Source organism: Argiope bruennichi, chromosome 6, assembly GCF_947563725.1.
Source record: "Argiope bruennichi chromosome 6, qqArgBrue1.1, whole genome shotgun sequence".
In the NCBI taxonomy this organism is placed as follows: Eukaryota; Metazoa; Arthropoda; class Arachnida; order Araneae; family Araneidae; genus Argiope; species Argiope bruennichi.
In genome coordinates this window covers 57,426,966-57,442,833 of record NC_079156.1, presented here as the reverse complement: position 1 = coordinate 57,442,833, position 15,868 = coordinate 57,426,966, and positions in this window count along the sequence as shown.

Genomic DNA, 15,868 nt, shown 5'->3' with positions numbered 1-15,868 from the left:
ATTAGATATTTAAAAAATAATATAATGTATATTATATATTATCTGTCTTGGGAAAAAAATTATACTGCAAAGATAACCAAAAATTATTCCTTTAAAAATAGACAGTAATATTAATGATTTTTTTTTTCTTCTTTCAAGTAAGTAAAATTTTTTTTCTCCTTCTTTCCCTATTGCTTCTGTAAATATGATTTGATAAATACAGAAAAAAAACCCAAATGATTTCAGCATAATTATTATTATTAAGCAATTAAAGCAACTGAAAAGAGTGCAGACAGAATGCAATTTTGCTTAGATTTGTCAATAATTCTAAGGTAAATTTTGGATTATTTTTATCAGAACACACATTATTTTTTGTATTTATTATTATTTGATTAGCTGAATGTGTTTATTTGTGATATGAAATAAATTTTATGAATGATTTTTTTTTTCGTTTATGTTTAAATATTTTTCTTCTGAAATACAGCATAATGTAAATTGAATCATATTTGAATACTGATAAACTGAAGAAAATTTTTTTCTTTCTAATTTGTTTTGTATTTGTAAAACACAAACACATTTGAAGCACTTCTGCTAAAAAATTTCAGCAATTTATGTGTCTATTTTTTAAAGTTTCTATTGTATTTCAATTCTTATATGAAAAAAATTAATAAAATGAAGAAGTGATTTTAATTTTGATTCATTTCACTAGTTCTGATTGTAATATGTTTCTTTCTTAAGAATTATGATTAAGATTTTTCTTTCTTAAATATATGGTAATAAAAAATGAAAGGAAAATCTCCAATTTTGATGTGTTTAAGCATTTGATGTAACTGACTTATTGTAGTGTAAGGATACATATTGGTTTGGCAAAAATATTTCTTCGTATTTTAAAATAAAATTCGAATCGCTGCTTTCAAATGCAGACTACAACAACTTACCAGTTTGGCAGTCTGTTGAAGATTCTGATCTAATATTATTTTAAACACAATTTTATCCATTCAAGAAAGACTATCAGATGTTTCAGGATACTGACTGTAGAATTAATACATCAAACCATTTCAACTAAATTTTGTCATTCTTTCTTTTTTTAATGGGCTGCTGAAGATTTATAACCTTTAGCTTTGTCAGGGTAAAATGAAGGATTTTTATTGATTAGTTCTAACCATGTTAATTACAGTTCCAAATTCTATTATTGTCAGCTCATATAAATGCAATCTGATCTCAACATAATATCACTTTTTTTTTTCTCCACATAATTTGGTTTGGTTTTTATTGCCACCTATTATGTTATCCCCCCCCCCTCAACTTCAATCATAATGTTAATCTAAAATTATCTTTATTGTTTGTAATTGATTTTTGTATAATGCAATTAGGAGAATTTTAAAAATTAATCCGCTTCATTTTCTTGATTTTATTCTGAAAGATTTTTCCTATTAAATCATGTAATGTTCAACTGTGGAACTTGTTTTTATGTGAAGATTTCCTCTAATGCTTTTAATCTATTTGTAGTAATGTTTCGTTTCTTAGTGATGAAAACTCAGCTTATTTCCTCATCTTAGTATTTAATATATCTTAATATATTTTCCTTTTTTTTTTTTTTTTTGAAATCTATTTTAATATACTTCTTCACATTGCCAAGTCGTCAAAGTCAAGTTGGCTGAAAGGTAAACAATACTGTGCCAGAAGAGTTGTTCTATTTTTCTTGTTCATTACCATATTACTGACACAAACTCATGTTACATATGAAAGTAAGTTTCATCTCCACCCCTTCCTTTTTTTTTTTTTTTTTTTTTTTTGTCTTATTCAGTACTTGGTTACTCAAAGCTGTATCTTTGAGATCAAAATTTCCAAGTCAAAACTTTTTGGCACCTTTTCACTATGACGTGGAATTATTGCTGCACTTGTTTTACAGTAACATATGACATGGCTTCCTCCTTGTATGTTGTAAAATTTCAAAAATATTCTATTTGTTCCTAATTTTCGCTTATCTTTACTAATCTGTTGCTGGATGCTCACGTTTAGCAATTTATTTTTATGAAATGGCTACTTTCAAATAATTAATACTATAAATTTTACCTAAGGGAAAACATCATGTATATTGATCAATAAAATACGAAGAAATTTTTCTCCTTGCCCAATATATAATTGTTTCAATAAAAAGATTATTAACGTTTAACATTAAAAAACAAAACAAATCTAATTATTTGTTGATGTGATTCTTCTATAACACATTTTTATTTGATTTCTCTTACAGATAGAAATGAAGCTGCGTGGACATGTCTGATTGACCCTGTAGTGAAGAAAAAAGTATTTAACTGTTCATTCTGCCATTATTTTTCATGTTTTAGGAGTCACATGCAAAGGCACGTATTAATTCATTCAAATAGGAAACCTTTCGGCTGTAGGATTTGTAACAAAGCTTTTAATGATAAGTCTAATTTGAAGAGACATATGGCCTCACATTTTTTGTAAGTGCCAAGACATTATGATTGTGCTGGTGAAGAAGCTAACGATTCTCAAAAGAAATTATTTTGATGTATGTAATGGCGTATCGTAAGAGCAGAATAGAATAGTTCTCAGAAATAAAGTTTTACATTCGATTTTGAATTTTAAAAACTTTTATAATTGTTTATCTATAAAAAAACAAAACTGATTCATAAAGAATTAAATGCTATGTATTAAACTCGAAGTGTTTCCTTCCGATGAATATTAACTTTGCGGGTAGACTTAAGATAACCATCTGGTTGTCAAAGTTAATTCTGGGCAACTTCTTTATTACCGCTCTAAAGCCATTTATTACTATATCTTGTGGTCATCGCAGATGGCGAATTTTTGGCTTGTTTTTGGACGATTTACGCGATTTTGTCATGCTTGGCGAAAAACCGGTAAAATCTTAAGTCTTACCCTCTGCATATTCTTTAAGACTTCCAAGATTTAATTTTTCTTTTGGCCATTACAATCCTTTCTCTTTTAAGATACAAGAAAGTAAAAGAAAAAAAAAAGTGACCAAACATTGAAAAATTTGCATCTTTTAGGTAAAACAGATACATTTATATATAAAAAAATGTCTTTGTAACCTTTAACTAAATATATGGAATTTACAAATTTATAGAACAAACACTCTTGCTTTTATTTTCTTGTATCTTTGAGCAGTGACGTAGCAGGATTAATAGTACATTAAAATTCTCCCACGTCTGTTCCCATATATCGATTAATACAAAAGTATCTCTTCCTTGGTGGCCCCAGAGATTCGCGCTCAAAGCATCTACACCCTCTTTTCTATTTCACTTCCATCGCTTCAAATTGATATTATATGTATTAATATTATATGGAATAATAACCAGCTTTTACATAGTAAATATTGCTGAATTTGATTGATAAAAGGTTTGAAGTTCAGAGTAATTGGGATCGAAGTATTCTTCTTCATAGCACTGTAGAGAAAAATAATGATCTTAAGAAAATCAGATCTTGGTATGTATTTTAGATCACGAAGAAATGAATACATCATGAAAAACTGCGATGGAATCTTGTTTTAAAAAAGCATAATTTACTTAATCTTACTAGTAATGCGAAATAATTCTTTCCATAAAAATCCATGTAAAATTGGACAATGCGTTCCATTCCGAAAAAAAAAAAAAAAAAAAAAAAATGTAATTTATTATTTATAACGCATGCTTTCTTTTAACAAGAAAATTGTCTAAAGACATTTGTCTTCGGTTATTCTTCAAAATTTGCTGAAAATGAAAACAGCATTATCGTTAAATGAATCTGCAGCGCTAAAAGGCGATGTTTCTCAACGTGTGATATATTTTTCCATGGAACATCACTTTGATTTCACTGGAAGGTTGTTACTCGGTTCTCTCATTTCTTCCTCACCTGATCAAATCTCCTGTGCAGCTTTTTGCTGTGACATTAATTGCATCTCCACAAGCTTTTCCGTAGCTCTGAATGTGTTCTTCCACTAGCTCACCGAAGTCGTTGCATCCACTTCTAGCCCTATAATCATGGCCAGAGACAAAATTTCGCCGATTAATACATTGATTGCCGGATTACAAACCTGTGGGTTACGGATAATGTGTAATTGTACCAAATTACCTATTTTATTATATGACCCCTACTCTACTATAGTTAAGAGAAGCAAAGAATATCAGGTATGAGTCATGGCAGCGAAAGCATTAAGGCTCCACAGGCACTTGCTGAAACTCCTCGGAGTAGCTTTCGATAACACTTCTGCCCAAAATTTATTCCGTGTAGATGTTGGGGCTTTTCTTTAAGGAGGATTTTCTCCAAATAAGCGTATTATACAATGATGTAGGATGTAGCATGCAAAATATCGCTCGTTTAGCGAATAATTTTTTTTAGCATTTTATTTTGCTCATTATGCCAGGTAAAATGTACAGTATTCATTATTTAACTGAAAACTTATCTTACTTTCCCTTAGTACTTAATTAAATTAACATTTGTTTTTATTGTCAATATCTGCTGCACTCTTTTTATATCTGTACTCTTGTAAAACTAAAGTCTGTACTAAAGAAGAAACTTGTCTGTACTAAAGAAGCGTTAAGATCCTCGAGTTAGTAATGCTAGCTGGCCTTAGATTATTGCCTAAAGGTTACCTAAAGCTTTCAACATATTTTTTACAGCATTTTAAAAAATATATATAATTTTGTACTTTCATTTAACTATACACAGCCTTGTTCAAATTAAAATCAAGTATTGTTTAATTTTGGAACCTTATTCTGGTAATATCCCTAATTATCATTTGTAAATTTTATATTGTACCATTTTGCAATTCTAATTGTTTAATGTTATTTATTTTGTGTTAGTATAAAGTTTTATCAATTTTTTTCAGCGTTTAAAATTACTTTTAAATTTCAGTTATGCAATTTTTTTATATGCGATCTACTAAATTAAACTTTTTAAAAAGTAATTTGCTCCCATTCCTTTTGCTGTTTCAATTTTTCAAAGTTCTGTATTAAAGACTACTTATATAAAAGTTAAATTAAAATCGATGAAGAGGATTTGGTTTTGAAAGATTAGAGGGGAAAGGAAGTCCTGATATTTGAATTGCTTAAATGCCCTAATCAAACCCTGCAAGTAATTGCATGGCGGGATGGCGTAATAAGCACGTAGCGCAACCACTATACGTATAATTGAAAATTCAAGTATGCATTTGAACGTTTTGTTGTTGGTGGTGGAGGTCAAATAAGTTTGATATATATTTACTACCTTGGTCACAAGAATCCCTACCAAATTTTATTCTTGGAAATTGTTGCATTTTTTAATTGTGGCATTCACATATAGATGACTAACTTTGGCAGATTCGATACAAACGTTTTAAATCTAAGTCTGCCGGCGTCCTTGCACAGGGGTAGCGCATCTTCCCTGTGATCTGGGCGTCCCGGGTTCGAATCCCAGTTCGGGCATGGTTGTTCTTCATCTATGTTCTATCTGTGAGGTGTGTGAATGTGCCCCCCCCCCCCCTGTAAAAAGGGGTTGTGCAAGCGAATGTGTGAGTTTCATCTTCATATGAGCTAGAAGTCAGACTTCTGCCCTCGGGTGCTCAGTGGTCTTTACTCTCAGAAGCTACTGCACCCCCTTTCCGTGGTAACGCGGACAAGACATCATCAAATCTAAATCTATACTGATGAGGATTAAAAAAAAAGCTTAACTTTATCCATCTAGCTCTTTTTGTGTTCACATGTACATGGACAGCTTACTGCTTGATGGATTTTATTTGATATACATCTACGATTCTAATGAAGAAACCATTTTAATTTCACCTATTTCGTAGCATTTTTTAGTTATATTCACCTACATCCAGGCTGTCACATAGGCTGGCTTTTCGTAGATGGATATCTTCCCAAATCTGGTAGAGATGTGCAATTTGTTAATAAGACTATATACTAAATTTTATTTTCCCATCGGCAGGCCTATCCTCACAAATTTGGAAGATTAGCTTCTGGTATGGTGATTGATTCTCACTTTCCTGGTGGGAAAAAAAATGGTGAGAGTTTTGATCCCATACCGATGACGGGACATATCTGGTACAGGTAGGGTTGATGGTCATTAGGGCTCGGCCATATTTCTAATAAAATGATGTCATGATGATGTTGGTTACTAAATTTACCCCGCATGCTATGGCATGGAGGGGTAACTGTTTTGCGATTATATCAAATTTCAACATCCAGTTCTTTAGTTTTTGAGTTACATCTTCACAGGCAGATATATAATTCCCTTTTTTAAAAACTCATGGAAATCTAAAAATGTGTAAATTCATCAAAATTTGAGTATAAATTTCTAACTATACTTTCTTTTTTTGTAAAAAGAAATAAAAAGCTGTCTCAAAAATTGTAATTGAAAAAAATGGCTGTATATATTCTCTCACTTACCAATTAACAAGAGAGAAGGATTGAGCTCAATGGAGTATCAAATGATCTGGTAAATCAATGGTTAGCACATTTTTGAGATTCTTAAACCCTATTTCATGAACGTTGCATTATTCTGTTGAAAAAGGATTGAATCATTTTTTTTTATAATTCTTCAAATCCTTTGCTTTCCTTAACAATAATTTAAGGAACAGAGAGTTAAATTTTTAAATACTTGAAAATAGTAAAAATTACGACAGATTATAATTTTTATTTGAAACCTGCAATGAATTTATTACCCTACCCAGTGTCTTGTGTATTAAAGTAATTTATGGATAAACAATGTAATTAGAAAAAATTACACGTGCTGTTTTAAAGCGGTATTCTTAGCCAACATTGTTCAAAAATAGTAGATCTATATTAACCTTAATTATCAATCTTCTTATGGTTGGGGTAATTGTTGATAGCTTTCTTCAAGTGAAATATAAATGTGAGTTCTTCTTGAAAGTTTGCCAGAAAGTAACTTACTAGCGTAGCGAAAGCAATCGGTACCTGGGGAATTGTATACATATATATTTCTTCTTCCGTCAAATTTTACTTTAAAATATGAGGTAAAAGCACTAATGGATTGTCTTTATACCGGCCACCTTTCATACCACCCAGGGGCTTCATACGTCCCCCCCCCCCAATCGTTACACCACTTATCCCGAAGTACAGGACCATAGTCGGATTTTATTTAGCGTTTTTATTTGATTTACAAAGTTTACATATTCGAACTTATAGTAGTTAAATTCAAGTATTTATTTAAATCTTAAAATATTCCTCCTCGTTTTTTTTTTTTTAATAAGGTGATTGATTCACACATCTACAATCCTAGTAGCCTGTATTCACCAATAGGGAGTTAACTTGCATGTCACGCAATTTATATAATTTAATACCAGTTCAGCAAAAAAATTCTTCATTCACTATAATATTAAAAAAAAAAAAAAAAAAAAAAAAAAAGTAAAACATTAAAAAAAAAAAATCCAATGGCAAAATTTTCGAAAAGCGGGAGAAAAAGAACAATCCATCTTGTATTTTAATTCCAATTAATATGAATCTTACATATGATGATATAATACAGGGTAAAGGCCTAAAATTCAGTAAAAGAAGATAAATTATATATATAATTCATGTCAATACAAATCGCCAGATATTTTGACGGGGTAAATAATTTGAAGGGCGAAAACAGTTTTTAAATATTTTTATAAACCTTACACTGTTCCATTCATGCTATAATGCCTTTCCTAACCTGCCCCCATACCTTTATACATTAAATTATATCGAAGGAAAGAATAGTGACATTTAAAAATGGGTGTATTTGAAAAAATTTTCACCATTGCTTGATTTTGAAGTTAAATCTTAATTGCAAATACGAAAAAATAAATTAAAATATGCTTATACTAAAACCTACTCAACATGGGAAAGTAAGTTGAATTTTTATATCTCGATTAGCAAGAATGGGAAAAAAAATGCCAAGATGAAGTATTAGCAGAATAATAAAAATAATTTGAATTTCACTTCAATAATGAAACATATTGTAAAATATACTTACAGTATTTTTAAATTTGATTAAATGTAGAAAAAAATTGGTATCATTAATAACTTTTGAATTTTAAGATGTAAAAATTACTGCGGAAATACATTAGAATTTCATATGATTTTTGATTAATTAAAATTTTACAAAATCGTTCCAAGGTTCCTAACAATTCAAAGTAGATATGTGCAAAGTTCAGTAGCCATTGGTCCATTGATCTGGCATGAAGAAAAAGTAGTTCAGATTCTGATATATAATGACTGCAAAAATATAATAATTAAAATATATATGATAAAATATATTAATAATTATATTATTCCTTTTAAAAATACAGCTGTTAGAAAACCAAATATCAAAATGACTATATCGGTGAGAAAAGCAAATTTTTTTCATTAGGAAGACTTTTAATATTTTCCCATGAAGCAGGTTTTAGCTTAGAACAGGAATTGAATCCTAATATCCGAATACAATCATTACTAAGTTTTTGACAGAAAATTAGATCCCATTAAATCTCATCAATTAAAGCATCATGCTTTTGTTTCCCAGGTTTATCCTTAGACATAATTGTTTGACTTTAAGAATTTACTATTTCACTGAATAATTTTTTTGTGCAGTTTTATAAAAAGATGTAAAGGGAATGGATATTATCTTAAAAGATTTAATTAAGAACGTCAAGTTTTCTTTAAAGACTTAAAGATTATTTTTCAAGTTTCTGTTAATGAAACATAAGAAAATAAAAATGAAATTTATTTTACAATTTCATTTCTAAATATATATTTTATTTAATAATCTTATAGTTATATGAATTACATTTCATGCATGAAGAAATAAAAAAATTTGAAGGAAACAAAGTATATCAGAATATTTATTTGAAAGTATATAAATGGATCTATGAGTTTAAAAATAAAAAAAAAAATTTTTTTATTCTTTTTTCTTTTCAGTTTTAATTCTGAGTATAGGATGAATCCATCTTTTAACAGAAAAGATATAAAAATTAAGTATGAATGATTAGGAAACAATGAGTGTATTATTCCATTCATAACTACTATTTATAACCTTTATTACATAATATATATACTTTACAATAATATCACAACTCCTACAGAAAAGTAAATTCGTTAAAAAAAAATACTATACATATTTAATCTTTTTAGAGGCAGTGGTTTCTTATAAAATGTTTTTAGAAATTTCTTTTTCTTACGCAAATAGTTGAAATTCATGACATTCTAAAAGAGAAAATATAATTTATGATATCTACTAAAAAGAAGATAACAAAAGTTCAGATCTTTTCCCATTAAGGATTTAAAAAAATTTGTTACTAATTGGAGCATGCGATTATAGAATGATTTTTTAAAGGAGAAAATATAGAATAAGCAAATCTTTAATTATATTTCTTAGATAAATAAAGATCATATAAAAGTTAAAAAAAATTTATCGCTAATTTTTTTTTTTTTTACATTGTTCATAATATTGATTTTTCAATGAGAAAAAAAAAATCTTTGAATATTTACAATGAATATGATAAAAATAAGTTAGCAAAACCACAATTAAAATAAAAACAATACACTATCTAATGTATGATAGCCTTTGAAAGTGTATATATAATCATTTTTAATTTTAGCATTATAATCTCTAGATATGCATTTTATAAGCAAAATTATCATCATTTTTATTATTATTATTATTTCAGTTTGCATGAGCTTTTCCCAATCTACATTTCTTCTTTTTCTTTTAATCATTTCTTTCAATTGTCAATAACATTGACAATTTAAGTAAATGTTATTAGAATTTCATTTTGTGAAAGATAAATCAGAATAATTGATTTTTTTATGATACAAAAATCTAATATAGAAATAAAATCTATGCTTTAAAAAAATATTTCACTTAGCATAGTAGGGCTTAAAGTAGGTTTCAAAAATGCCAGAAGCAAAACTAAGGTTGTTAATGGTGAAATGAACAATTCTAAAATAAAATTTATTTCACCATTTCAGATTTTCATAAATTTTAACTTATATGAGCTATTCATAGACTGGGATAAATACTACATTTCAAACATATTGGTCAATTAGTTTTTGAATTACAGCTATGGAGTTTCAAAAATTTGATAAAAAAAAATGGATGAATGATTTTTTTTTTTTTTAATTTCTCTAGCAGCTTTATTAATTCAGATTTATTACTATATTTTTACTTAAAATTAGCTTCCATATTTTTTTTTTAAATGTAAAAATTAATATTCTTGTGTTATTTAGCTATATATGGGTATGAATGAAAAATAAAGTTGTATTTTAAAACTTTTTAACAAATAACCCATCCAAAATTTTTATTTTGATGATTTACAAAATTATTCAATAAAATAAATTATTTTCAATAATTAGAATACATTTTAATAATAAAATTAAATAAAATAGAATTTTAAAATATGTACTTTATAAAAATGTTTAATTAAAACTTTTATTTAGATTTATACAAAGACTTTGAATTAGTTTTATAACAAAAATGTTATAAAATAACACCTTTGTCAGTTCTATACTCCAATAAGGAATGTTGCTAGAGAAAAACAAAATTTTTTTTGTCTTTTTTAAAATAAATTTTTGAAAGTTTACATAGCATCAAAATCAAGTTGGCATATCTGTATGAAATTTGGGATTTTTACAAGTTATAAATCATTTTAGCATGACAAATTTTATAAAAATCAGAGATGATCAGTTTATAATATTTTGAATTAATGTGGAATGTTCCATTATTTCCTAGAAAAGTTTTAGGAAAGAACTTCATACCATATAGAATTAAGCATATAGCTTGAAGTACAACAAATAACTGATAAGCTATTCAGAATAATTTAAGATATGTGTTTAATGTAAAGTGATCTAAAAATGAAAAATGTTTATCAAAATTAATGAACAATTTAACCTTTAATTTTGTTTTGCTAAGGAATTTAATAGATAATTTTTTCTGTTTCTAGAAAAAATATATATATATATATATATATTCCTATAAAAGAGGTACCTTTCATGAATTTAAGGTAAGTTTAATTTACTCAAAGAAAATTAATCTAAAAATCATAGTCAAAATTAACTATCTATAATCAAAATTACTATCATTAAATATATTATGCAAATATAATGGAATTAACTATTAAAACTACATTTAAAATTTTTTCAATCACCTGCACTTATTTTAACACTTCTAAATTCAGCTAAATTTAATCACTATTTAAAGGCAAAGTTCAGTGCTTGCTTATATATGGACATAATCCAAGCAAATTACTGTCGATACTAACATTTTATTAATATAAATATGAATCATTCTAATATTTTTGTGTTCTTATATAGCTTTTAAAATCATATAAAATAATTGAGATATAATCTACAAAAGATTTAATAAGCAGCTGACATCCCAGTTTAATTTTGGATAACAAAGAATACCGTTTATAATTTTTCATGTAATAAATATTTTCAAATATTATTCATTTGGAAGAACAGCATCACAATATAAAGTTTGAAATTTCTGTTTTGCTTCGAAGATTCAAAATTATATATTTTTTTCTCTGTGCCTAATATCACAGTCTCAAAATTTACTGCCAGAGAGAGCAAATCAGGTAGTCTTCACACACGCATGAATAGAAGGAAAAAGCAAATTTTTAAATGCTTCTGTAAAATTCCAGTTTTCTAAGTGAACTAATGTATATACACACAGTTCTAAATTCTTTTATAAATAAACCTAATTGAATTAAATCAGAATAATACTGTTCTTTCAAATCAGTATATATTCTGGCTGAAATAGTTTATGCTTTAAAACAATTAGTAAGTGTAATTTCAGTTTGAAAATTTCTTTTACATCCACTGTATGTTCCTTTATTTATCAGTATGATTTTAAATGCTTTATACGGAAAAAAAAGTCATAAACTGGAGATTTTTCTATATATACATCAATTAAAAAAAAGTTCCTTTCTGATATCACTTAATAAACGTTTCTTTCAGATAGATATAGAGATTTTTCTTTATCTAAATATTTTATGATCAATCTTCCAAGAAAACTTTTATAACACACTTCATTTGTAAGACTTCTTCTATATGTATGAACAATTACAGTTCTGTAGTTACAATGTTTGATAAAATTTTTATTATACAATTTTAGGTAATGATTTTTTTTTTCTTTCCACAACTAAATAAATGAATTTCATATTTATTCTTCCATGCAAACCCTTTATTATATATTTTCATTTGTATTAATATTTTAAATTAGTAATAGAAAATTTATCACCACATATTATACTTTCATTTCAATTAATCAATAAACACTTTAAATATCATTAGACATGAAGAGCTATTTGCACATTTCACATATATAGGGCCTTTCATTTCTCTAATTCAGTAAGTAAATTTTCTTGGAAAAAAAAGGCATTTTTGGCATATATTTTACCAAAGAAATCAGTAATTTTCTTTTTAATTCAATTCTTTAAAAATATCTTTTATTACATATATCACTTATAAAAGATTTTTTTATAGAACAATGAAGTTAACTTCTCTTGAAAATGCTTTCTTCAGAAAATTCTATACCATATGCACTGAATTTTAAAATTAGTTTGGCCCAGAAAATATTTGAAATATATTTGTTAAAAAAATTAATGCATACTTGACATGTATGGGATATTTCATAGAAACTGAGCTTAGTCAGAATAAAAGTAAATAAATATATTTTGATAGCATTCCTGAATGAAAACCTTTAGCACATATATATTTACATATCTTGGCATTTTGCTTTTCTATGAATCATTAAATGCTTTTTTAAATTACTTTTGTCAGAAAATTCTTTATCACAGATACCACATGCATAAGGCTTTTCACTTATATGAGTCAGTAAATGTCTATTTAAATTATTTTTTTTGTGAAAATCTTTTATCACATACTTCACATTTATGTGGCCTTTCTTTTGTATGAACCAATAAATGTGTCTTGACTTCAATTTTTCGAGAAAATCCCTTATTACATATTTCACAAATGTGAGATTTTTCCATAGTGTGAGTGAGTAAATGTGATTTTAAGTTACTTTTTTGGGTAAATTTTTTACCACATATATCACATGAATGAGGCTTAATGTCTGAATGAATCAACATATGCGCTTTTAAAGTTCCTTTTTGCAAAAATCCTTTGGTACATATTCCACATACATGAACCTTCTCATTTAAATGAATAAGTGAATGTTGTTTCAAATAATATTTGTTAGAAAAAACTTTACTACACACTATACATTTATGAGATTTTGCAGAGAAATTGGCCTCTTGCATTATAAGAAACAATAAAACTCATTTAACAATACTTTTCAGTGAAGCCCATTAGGATGCAATCTTCATATAAGAGACTTTCTCATCAAAAACGCACTTTAAAAGCTAGTTTCATAATAAAATCCTTTCCCATATATTTTAAGCACAAAATGAAATTTTTCTTTGCTTGAGTAAATTACCATTTCGAAAAAATTCTTTTATAAATATTTATTTTACGTATAAAGTTTTTCATTTGTATAAATTTTCTCAGTCAATTTTTGTTGCAAAATCTTTTGCCTTACATGCACAATGCAGGAGATCTATCAAAACATATGTCTAATCATTTTGTAAATAAACCACACCGTTGCCGTACTTCAACGATGTATCTCTCAAATGATATGTCAAAAAAAAATTGATGCATTAGAAATTATTGATTAACTCTCGGTTGTAGTTACAAAATTCTCCGCGTTGGATCCGGATCCCGAAAATGGATGTGGTGGATGGTGCCATCGTAAAAATCTACTAGGGACCAGATGCCAGATGGATGATGTTTCATTTTTAACTGTATAAAATTCAGCTAAATTTTTATTGAATTAATTTCGTTCCGAAGAGCTCATTCCCATACTCTAAGGTATACGTATGCCAAATTTGATACCTGTTGGTCAAATGGTCCGGTATGTAGAGAGGAAGCTCGCATATTATCTTTGCTGTTAGTATACAGATATCATGGTAATGAAACCCATATTTTCTTATTAAATGATCTGTAAAATATTGCTCCTAAAGAAACAACAACTTCAATTTTTAAAAAAAAAGTCGTTTTTTTTTTTTTTTTTTTTTTTTCGTTTTTCAACTTTTGTTATGCATTGTATTTGTATATTTTATGCGCATTAATTTATAAATAGAAACTACTTTATCTTCCTAAACTCAAGTTTGTCTTCTTTTTATGGTAGCAGGAAAAGGGTTGTAATCAGTTAATAGGGGAGGAGGAGAAACCATCTAACTGGATTTTTTTCAGGGCAATCTTTTTTTTTTGTTAGTTAAGATTGTTTGATATTATTTCAAAAATAACAAAACGCAAAGAAAGTCTCACTCATTTTTTTAAAATTTATAGTAGCACTAAATTTAAAATAAAAAATGGACATTCATTTTTCTGGTTTAAAATAAAATTCTTTGCATGATTTTCAAATATTTTCAGATCATAGTTATGTAGCTTTAATTCAAAATTTTGTTTATTATATTATTGTAAACTGTTTCATCATCATAACTTTATCACAAATTAATAGCTTCAGACAAATAGGACTTGGAGAAACTCGAAAATCATGTGTTTTTATAGAATAGTAACATTTAAATTTTCATAAATCAGTCAGTTTTAGTGGATTTAAATCATTGGCGTGCAATTCTTTTTTAAAATATTAATGTCATATTTTAAATAAGAATTTGTAAATGGATTTATATTTTATCATATTGTTAAATATGATTAAAAGGGTAGATGATCTATGCAAAAATTTGTAATTCATCAGAACTTTTATTGACTCATGTTACATAAAATATAATTTACTTCATTTAGACCATTTTGATAGTAGATGTATGTTTATTACTAAAGGACTGTTGAGCCCTAATTAGAGTGGATATCCTGCATTTATAAAACCATGTTTGCACAAATAAAACTTGATTTATTGAATTAATAAAAGGGATTATAAAAGATCACAGAAAATTTCACTAGGTTTAATTTGCAATAATATTTATAATTTTCAATTTGAACTTTTGTCTGTAATGGCAACATATTGATGAAAGATAATTTTTTCCCATTATTTTTATTGTATTTATTCCCAAATCACCTCAAATAATTATTACAGAAGCAAATATCTAGCTTTGGTCAGGGACATCCCATACATCAGCACAATCACTAATTGGACTAGAAATAGAGTTCAAGATAAACTTATTGCTCAAAATATTTGTAAAATGATCATTACTCCAAGTTTTCTATACAGGTTCAATCTCCCAGACAGCCCCTTGTGCATGAAATGCAATGGTAATCTTGTTAAAATGCTCAAAATATACAGTCTAGAGATGCGGTCAGAAAAAAAAAAAAAAAAAATAAAAAAAAAACTTAACATCGAACTTACTTTTGCCTCAAGCTCTTGGAAGCAAACAACATATAAGCATCTTTATTCAAGCCCTCAAGTATTTTGACATCCATTAACTAATTTTAATAATATCCCTCCATGTTTATATTCAAGTTCATTGTATACATTTTTAGAAAATTGGTAAAAAACAAACTTAATTTGTAGGTTAAAACATTGGTATCATGGAAAAGAATTGTTTAAAAAACTTTTAGCTGATGTAAAAATCATTTTTGTGCTGTTATATTTTTGAAAGTTGAAAATGCTAAAATTTCATTTAATTTTTTATTAATGAAAATCATAATTAAAATTTTTCCCGAGGTGTACATTTTAACCCTCCAAAGTACGTAAGTGTCAATTTCTAGGTCAAACAGTTAGGTCCATGTAGATTGTGAACACATAGCCACCCAAGAAAAGCATTTGTTAACTCCATATTTGTGTTATATAAAGAAACAGTGTCTGTTAATTAATAACAGACTGGTAATCTATAGTTTACTTACATGAAGAAACTTTTAAATAATATTTCAGAAAAAATGTAATAAAATATTTATTTCACATT